This window comes from Fundulus heteroclitus, chromosome 13 (genome assembly GCF_011125445.2).
Source record: "Fundulus heteroclitus isolate FHET01 chromosome 13, MU-UCD_Fhet_4.1, whole genome shotgun sequence".
NCBI classification, from domain to species: domain Eukaryota; kingdom Metazoa; phylum Chordata; class Actinopteri; order Cyprinodontiformes; family Fundulidae; genus Fundulus; species Fundulus heteroclitus.
In genome coordinates this window covers 15861132-15871516 of record NC_046373.1, presented here as the reverse complement: position 1 = coordinate 15871516, position 10385 = coordinate 15861132, and positions in this window count along the sequence as shown.

Below are 10385 nucleotides of genomic sequence, written 5' to 3'. Positions count from 1 at the left end.
TTTTTTTTTTTTTTGGGGTGGGGGGGGGGGGGGGGGCGTGGTTATCTTTACCTATTCCAAGGGGAGGCTCACATTCAATGAATTTGAAAACCCCTTATCTACCTGGATCCCTCTCCTTCTCTTTGCCGCTGCCTCGTCAGGCCTCTTGGTGACTGATCCTTAGCTCTGACTCCACTACACTCACTTGCTTGTCCACCCTCTGATGCATCATTGCCCATGATTTCCCTGCCTGGGAGGAAATAATGACAAAACATTACATGACCACTCATACATCAAAACTCCTGTGAACCTCAACTCTGCGTATAGACACATTTTACAGGAATTCCAACTTCTACGACTTTAAGACCAATTAAAAAATTTACAGTGCGCCTTGTACATGATCATTGATGTGCTTACTGACTGATTCTATGCGGTACAATAAGCTCAAAGATCTGTCAAAATGTTTCAGTACGACTTTGATAGGCAACAAAGCCGCTCCGCTCAATGAGTATTCAGAGCATTACGGTACACTGTGTCACTACCTGATCGGACCCCTGAGCTGTCTACAAGACTGCCTGACTGTAATGTCTAAACTAGAAGTGCGTTCATGTAAGGCAGTCCCCACACAGAGTAGGCACTGGCAACAATTAACCTAGTAAGTTGATTCAATATAAAAGTCACCTGTATTTTGGCCTTATGTTAGAAACAGGGCAGTGTAGTCCAACTACTCTGTCCTCTCGACAGATGGATAGCTCTCCCTCTCAGGTAGTATGTGCGTACGCAGAGGGGCGGAGTGATATTACAAACTTGGGAAGAATATTTAATGCGCCTCATATTCCAGTGGGCGTTACAGTCCGAAAAATACGGTATCTCCCCAGCAGTATCACTTATTAACAGCCCGTTATTCTACTCATTATCACAATGACTTTATCTGATCACCTGCCTCTCCCCCTAGTACCAATTTGTAAGTCCCGAAACCTGCATAACATCATTTGTGTACATTTGTGTACTTCCACTGTTGTGTCGGTAGTAGTCGCTTGCACAAGAGTTTTATATCCTAAACAATGACAGAAGGATGTTTTTATGGTAGATTTGAAGCAGAACGGTTTTTAGGAGGTGTCTGAGCTCAAGCACTAATATGCGGTTTATGCCCTAGAGCTGCCGGGAAGAATGCGGTTCAGTGTTATCTAGCTAGAAAGTGATACATTAAGTTAAACCAAGAACTGTCATGATCTGTGGAAATGGGATTTTAGTCACTTTGGTATTGTGTTCTGTTAATATGCATCAAGCTCCTTCATTTTCAGAAGCTGTCGATGAAAACCAAGCTCTCCCAGTCACTGTTGCCAACTCCTCAGCAAGGACAGTTGCCATTGGCTTCATGTGGGAGAATGATTTAACAGGGAGCCAATGAGGAAAGGTAAAATATCTTTCTTTTACTTTACACATTTTATCCGCTGTAAAGAGAAGGCAAAGTGGATGAAGCTTTAGATTCATGTGCACTAACCTGACCTTTAGTACAGCAGCCCCCTGCAGACCAAACTAATTGGATAAGTGCATGAAGCATTGTTCACGAGGGAACTTATTATTTCTTGTGTCTTTAACAGCATAGGTCTATTTTTAAATGTGTATCTCATTTTTTTCTCGCCTTTGTATTCTAACATCTAAAAACACACTGAAGAAAAAACGGGCATGTCTAATTTTTAGGATTATCATGTATTTAGCCACCAATGAGTATAAAGTAGTTGCCAAGGTTTGAAGGGCCGGACCTAAGCACAGACAAGAGCTTGGGAGGCGCATGACGAGTTGAAAAGGATTTTAAAAGGAAAACATGGCTTACAGGAATGACAGGAAAGCAGGAACACAGCAAACATAACCAGAACAGGGTAGTTTGATGAATAAAGATGGAGGACATGACTATTAGTAATGACTGGACTGACAATATATATATAGGAGAGGAAACGGGATCAGAGACAGGTGACACTAATTGCACAGGTGAGGAGATTAATCAGATTAAAAGAGGGCAGAGAACTGGCAGGAGCAGAGGGAGAACTGAACCTAATAGGGAACAGGATAATGGCCAGACATAAGGGGAAACTAAACTAACTAAATTAAGGAAAAGCAGAACCAACAAAACAGGAACAAAATCTAATAATCACAAATGTGCATAATAAACATAAATACTAAATAGGAACAAACTAAAGAAAGGCAAGCATAAAAATAAACATCTAACAGCACAACTAAAATAACAAAGAAAATATTCAACCAGACAGGGACTGAATCTAACAAATACCAGAATGTATAACTAACAAAAATGCGGAACAGAAAACTAAACAGACGACAAAAACAATGATCTATGGGGGGAGAGTATTAAACTGCAACATAAACAGACTCCAGGGAGCTAACATAAATAATCACACCCCTGGGGATCCTGATAGTAGTTGGGTATCTCTCGGTGCCTTTGTTCGTTTACACAGTAGGTCTTTTACAGGTTTATCAAATAAAAAATAAAAAAACATGTCCGGGATATTCTGTCTCCCTAGAAGTATGCCTAATGTTTTCTTTTTCTTTCTGTAACTACGTCAGCTCTGTTTTGCACTGACAGTTCATTCAATTTAAGCAGAAATTAGATTCACTTTCCTCTGCCAGCTTCGGTCTTTCATAAACACATACAGGGCAGCGAGATCACATCTGGCAAGAGCCGCAGAGGGGATCTACAGCAAGACTTATCTTATTTTTTAAAATCTTAATATCTGACAGCTATAACAGATAAATCTAAAGTAAAATGTGTGAGACACTGAAGTAACTGCACTGTGGCCAGTAGTTCAGCAATAGTTTTTTTATGTATTTTGGTCTTGTGCACTGGACAAGATTTAACATTCAAAGGGGACATGGCATATGTTTACATATTTTCTAATAAAAATATCAGTGTAAAAATTCTAAACATGTAAAAGGGCCACTGAACCTTTTTTGAAGAGGTCCCAGTTAATGTCAATGGGCAAAACTTTAGTCCAAACAGCGATGCAACTCACAGCTATTTACTGAAATCTGATTCGAGCTAGTTTAAGATTGATTTAGTTTAATTTCAGGTTGAAAGTCTGAGCAAGTTTTTAATTAAAGGTTGAAACTGTTTCCATGTAGCAGATTTGACCAAAGCACACTGTTCAGTAATCGGTGAATATTTATACAGCGGTAATTACATTAAACATGAATCGGCTTGCAATATTATGGTTTGCAGCTTCCCTGTTTATGGAAGTAAACTCTCCTGTTTGCAACACAAACATGGGTTTCTGGGAGTTTTAACTACTGTTGCTTCTCAGAAGATACATCAAGAAATTGTCTGATGACCAGAATCGGACACTTTTCAGCTCGATTGAATTCGACCATAACTGGTGACAGGTCTGTTGGATCAGGGAGCAAACCAAACCTGAAATCTAACAACTCATTGCAACATCAACTCTCTTTGGTGTGGACATTGTCACTGAGTGAAGAAAACTCAAAGTTAGCAAACAATTTTATCAGTGAGGTGTTCAGAAAGGTAGAACAAATATGTTTCAAGCTCTTAAAAATAAAAATGCTATTTTATGCAGATTGAGATATATCCGTGGTTCCTTCATGCTTCAAGAGAGAGCAATGCTTTCAACAGATAACAGGAAGGTTGAATGTATTACAATAAGTTAGCACTTATATTCATTTGAAGTTAGCTTTTAATCCATGTTGGATTCAGAAATGTTGGCAACATTTTACAGATCTCAGAAGTATTAGATAAATCTATATTCCTTTAGTATTACCAACAGATAGGATTGTTTTAGTTATAATGGTTATGCTAACCACATTAATTAGTAATAGTAGCTGCCAAGAGCAATTTTAGATTTTAATATCAGCCTTTTGTTATTGTAAAAAACAGTTTTACATCAATGCCTCTATGAAACATACACTTTGTGACATTACCCATGCACCCTATATAATTAATCTATGACCATTCCCCGCAGCAACACTAGGAAAACAGGCTTTTGAAGGTTTTTCTCATATCCTTTTACAATGCAGTTGGAAAGTGGAACTAAATCTTTATCGACTGATCAAAGCTTACTAAAAGCTGGAGATAAGAAATCAGCCACAAAATTGTAACTAATGCATCTTCTTTCATATACCTGAACAACGTGTGATATTTTGTTTGCATCATTTCCTGGCTCACACCAGAGAGAAGTATGATTTAAAATAAATTTAAGAAGGTGATCACATGCTGATATGCATAAGACAAAGACGTTATTGTGAAACTGAAACTGTGTTATTGGTTTGGCAGAAACAATAGGATTTTAAATGAAAAGAGAATTGGTCTTGCTTAGAGTACATTTTATAAAACCTGCTTTCAGTTTGTTTTTTGGACTCCAGACTCGAAAACTAGATCAGTCAAAAACGAATAATTCAATATTCAGATGTAATCAAGTTGTAAAAGCCTTACTTTAAAAAAAAAAAAAAAAGTACTTATCACATGACACCCTGGAGAGTTGAATGTCTTTGGACTCTTACCTAAATATCTGTGAGGATCTTATTTTAATGACTTTTTTGTTTGTTTGTTTCATGGAGCCCGGAGCAGCAGTAATGTAAGTTAGGAGGATCTGCTCAGCTGCTGTGATAGCGAGGGACATTTCTCTGTTGAATAGGAAAGGACTTCACTTACATGTAGGCTACATGTTTTTATAGTCCTCTCCTCTTCTTCCCAAACACATTTATGTGGGAGAACTTGTTATATCTGGCTCCAGGGGAACCTGGAGGAACGAAACACAAACTTATTGTTGGTGGACAGGTCACTTGATCACTCAGATCACAGTTATAATCAGTAAATGTAATGTTTTTTTTTTTCACAAATTGAATCTACATTCAAAAAAAAAAACTTGTTTTCAGTCATAACAAAATGTCATCACATTTATGGTGCTTTCAGTGTTGCTAAAGTGTTTGTAAAAGGGGAAAGCTGAATCGTTTAGCTCAGCCTCTGCAGATAGCCATCATCTCCGACATTATTTGCCTGAAGCCCAACACGGGAGCCAAGATAGATGCTTTAGCTGATTCTCTTTCTTAATGAGCAAAATAAAACTTTACGCTTGACAGTCTGTCCCAAAATGGATTTCGTTGCTACCCGCAGGTATGTCTCAGAGACACTTGTAATCCGTCTGATGCCGTTCAAGTATGGGATTGGGTGACAGGTTTGCTCCCACTGGGGAATTACTTTAACACCTCTGTTTGTGAGTGAGAAAATATATGTCTGCATGCAGAGAGGTTTCTTCTAGCATTTTGAAGATGTTTTTATTTGAAAATTTGTTTTCTTTGCACTTTGATGGTAACTATCTTGGTGGAGTTACGGTGACTACTGTGAATAAAGAAAATAAGTAGATGTTGTCCTGTACTAGGGAATGATTCTTGTACAAATATCATACTTTGCACTTAATAGAGTTAACATCCGTTAACTTTTGATTTAAAGTTTACGTTTTTTCGGGGGTTTTATTACAAAAACTAATATATGCTTTTCAGATTTGTTTACAAATAAGAAATTGAAGTGTGCTGTGCTTTTGTATTAAGCCTCCTTTTATTTAACTCCCCTAAATAGAATGTTAAAAAAAACTGTCTAACCGGTTATCTTCAGAAAGCCTCTCGTTAATAAATTGACTACCTGTGTGTAATTTAATATCAGTATAAGTCCAGCTGTTTTGCACCCTTTGAGAACATTATTAGACAGGCAGCATCATTAAGACCAAGGAACACAGCAGACAGGTCAGGGACAAATCTATCTTTACCCACTTACCAGTGCATGGTCATTGGGGGCTGGTGCCTATCTCCAGTGGACAGTGGATGAGAGTTGGACTAGGGTGGGGGACAGGGGACACACTCATACCTGAGGACAATTTAGAGGGACTAGTTATCCTCTGAGAATGGAATCCTACCAATACGTGGCTTTCCATAAACGCACAGGCCGGAGAAAAAGAGGATTAATCGGACAAGCAGCCCATGGTAACTCGTGAGGAGCTGCAGAGATCCACAGCTCAGGTGGAAGGACGTGTTGACACTTCTTCTATTAGCTGTGCAAATATAGCCTTGATGGGACAGTGACAGAAAGAAAGCCATTCGGACCCCAAGTCAAAAAAAAGATGAGCCTTTCTGATGGTTAATGAAGTGGTTTCAACTTTTTCCAACATATTTGACACTTCAGCCAACATAAAATCTAGAGTGGCAAACACACAAAACACATAAATTAAACTCCATTTTTATTGCTTCCAATATCATTTAAAATACTGTCCTTAGCATGTGCTGTACTTTTACTAACGTCATGCAAAACATTCCTTCTTTAAGCAAGCATTTAGCTTGTCACTGCTTTTTGGCTGGTGCTGAACTTTTAGCTTTATTATTTATTGTTACTTTTATTTTGCACCACGCTTCATTCTCTCCCTTGGTCATTGTCTTGTTTTCCGGCGGATCTGACGGAAATTACAAAATAAAAGCTCTCTAAAAAGAAAATCCTTATAAAAGTAAAATCTTATAATTTAATGGCCTTTTCAGCCATATAGTTATTCCAGTAGAACAAGAACCCTAAACGTACAGGCGGAGCTATAATGGAATGGTTCAGCTCAATGCATTATTAGGCGGTAGAAGGACCCAATCAAAGTCCAGGAATTAATCTGAGTGATAATTTGTGGTGAGACTTGAAACGGCTGTCCAGACACTTCATCCACTCTGAGCTTGAGCTGTTTTACAAAAGAGAGAGGGCAAACATTTCCATCAGTGGATGTGCAAAGTAGATTTTTTTGGTGTGCAAATCATTTACTCAGGGGGGATGAATGCAAATGCACATCGCAATTCACATTTTTGTTTGCGCCATGTGTATTTTCTTTACAAATATGGCATAGATTACTGTTTGTTGGTCTGTCGCATGAAAATCCCAATAAAACGGTCCAGTTCAAGAGGCCTAATGCCTGATGGCTTGATTAGGCAGGAGTGGCAAGATGTATAATACAATCTGTATCTTCCATCAACAGGAACAACAAAGCTGATACCAGAGGCAGAACCAATGAGTAGATTTTAATGCACCAGAAAATATAGGGTCATTACAGTGCATGGTAGGCAAATATACTGGCTATTTTCTTTAATGTTTCGCATTCACTTATTCTGCCTCGTTTTCTCCCGTGTACAGTATCTGAGCATAACGGTGTGAGCATCAGGAGAATGGTACCCTGAGATGGAAATGTTAATGGATATTGCCTCCAGGCAATCATCGATTGATCACACTTTCCTCACCGCTTCTTTTGTTTAGCGGTTCATACATACAAACACACACACACACACACACATGCTTACAGATGCCTAATAGGGAATAGAAAACGCATGATGAATCGCTGGCACACAAGCGGAAATGTTGAACCAAGCCCCAGCACAGACCTGTATGTTTTTTTGTGAAGGAAGGATAAATCACTTGCTGGTTTTGGTGCAGCTCGGCTGGAGGAATTACACTGATCGTCGTTTAGTGATGCGTGTTTTTAGGACACGGCTCTGTTTTCTGTTTTTTTTTTTTATAAGAACCAGACGCGGTACAACAGAAAGAAAACAATCCAGGACCAGTGTTTTTTGGCAAGAAGCACAGCTTCATGCGTCTTTACAGCTGCTTATTTTCTGCTTGTCATTTCAAACGAGTACTCCTGCACGGTTAAACACAGAAGACTCATCAATGTACTGCTGCTGCTGCTGCTGCCGGGGCTTGTTTTGCATGCAGCTTACATGGCTGCACGATCACTTAGTCTATGAGTAAGAGCATGTGTGTCTGTGCAGCTGCAGAGAGAGAGAGACACACACACACACACTCATGTTGAAGGTGTGGTTGAGACGCAGCGGCGGTTTGACATATATTCTCCCCGTGTGATCACACACAGACACAGGATGTGAGGTGCAGTCAGCGTACGAAGAATGTGTTTACACGCGTTTTACAAGTTGTCTAGAAAACACGTCTGAAACAGATGAGGTGACAGAAGCGTTCCCATGGCATTAAGATAAGCATGCATCACAATCACTCGCTTGCAGTGAGGGATATACGCTCTGTTAACAAAAAGGAACTTCATGTAGGTAAAGCTAATGCACACACATGAGAGCACAGCGTGGATGTGCAAAAGCTCGAGATATACCGCCCTCACAATCATCTACTCCCCTGATAAGGATGTGTAAAAAGAAGACAATATATGCATATAGTAGCATGATTTTAAAACAAAACAGTTGTTGCAGTTCTCCAGCAGTGAGAGTTGGTTTCACCTCCAGACATGGTGATGAGGTTAATGTGGGTGCTCACCTGGCCTTGGTTGCTCCACTTCAAACTGTCTTACATGTTTTATTTCTTTATTTCATTAATTACTCTGACTGTAGACATCAGCAAGTTTCCGGGAGTATTTCCAGACTTGCAAAGATTTGCCACATATTTACTTGGATGATACGCTTTCTTTTTGCCTCGGTCTCTCCTACATTGCGTAGAGGCTGAGAGAAATGGCCATCTGTTTCTGGTCATTTTTAGATCCCAGATCAACTTAAGAAAATGCAGTGTGAGCTTAAAAAAAAGCTTAATTTAGAATAATTTTATTAGCATTATTAGGGTGGCAATCTTTGTAATTGTTATCAAATGAAAATCACACAGAGACATGCACACTATATGGATTAATTCCTCACAGACTAATGCTGTAAAGCCCTTATTTCTGTTAATAATTGCATATAATAAAAACACAATGATTAGAATATTTTATCAAACAGATAAATAAAAAAAACTTTTTTATTTAATACAGGCATGTGGGCTTAATTAAAAGTATGTTTAATGTTTGCTCAATGGTTATTTTCAAAATGATGCTTTTAATCTGACAAATTAGTTTCATTTGAACCCATATTCTAACTTACTGAATATCACTGTATATATACAGTATAAAACCAACTTAATACATGTACTCAAACTAAAACTTGGACTTTTCACCAATTTTAAATGTAAGATTACGCTGCTGCAATAAAAATCAATTGATTTTTTTGGCTTCTTGAACATATTTACCAGGGCTGCCAATTAATATGAAGGATGCCATATACTCTATATGTAGTTCTTTAAAAAAATTAAAAGAAAGTCTAATATTCACAGTTGAAAAATAATCTGGATATTAATCTGAAGAATTTCTATTAAAAAAAGATAATAATTTCAAACTTTTTTGGATTCTTTAAGGTTTATTCACTTATGCAGTTTTCCCATCTGAGAAAAAAAGAGATTTTAATTTATTTTCTAAAACTGTCAGACTCCTACAAGCTTTATATTCCAATAGATAGAGTATAAGACAAAAACAGAATGGCAGGATTTCAAAAAAGCATTTTTTGGACAGAGAATACGTGCCACATAATGTGTTTAATAAGTAATGCTAACATCCAAGTACGGCTATATTGTCTCTCAAGAACAAGACAATTTTTCTGTATTTATTTATTTCTGTAGTTGTCACGAGGTGACTATCTTTTCATCTTTAGACTAGATGTCTGTAGACGTTTGTCTGCAACGAGCTCAGGAATTTGATGTATTTGGTTTTTGACACACTGTCAGCTGGGATGTTTGAGTAAAAACAAGGAGCTCAAACAGAGAAAGTGACAGTGACTGTCAACACTTATAGAATGTGAAGAGGACATATCTGGATCAAGTTTTACTCTTATTTTAATGATGCCGTCTGATAGGCTTCACTAAACACTGATGGTAGAGTTTTTCTCACATCTAGACAGTTGCCATCGAACTTTGATTTTAAACTATAAGATCTGGCCTCGTAAACCTAGCAAATGTCTTATTTTACTTTTGTTGTTTTTTTTTTTTTTTTTTTTTTGCTTTGTTTTGTTTGAGTTTGTCTTTCACGTGTACAAAAGTAAAGACAAATTAATTAGAAAAGTTGTTTCTAAAAAATAAAAAAAGTAGACGGTTCCATTTGAAAGTCCTTCAATTCAAAAGTAGAAATAAAACATTATGTGTTTTCTTTTAAGAATGGCAAAGATACTTTTTTTTTCAAACAAACCCAAACAATTATAAAAGCTCATTATTTCACTGCAACAGTTACTGCACAGTTTGCTTTAATCACACACACTAAATAAATAAATAAATATATATATATATATATATATATATATATCTATATATATATATATATATATATATATAGTAAAATACAAAATGCAGAAGAAATTCAGTGTGGCAAAATCAACAGTGCAACATTAAACATTAGTTCCACTTGCAATGTTATCATAATGTAAAAAATAAAATAAAATAATACAACGTAATTAAAATGAAATAAATACAAACCTACCACTGAGAAACACTATAGAAGAACTATTTTGATTTTCCACCGCCAGAAACATATCACATCGATATATTT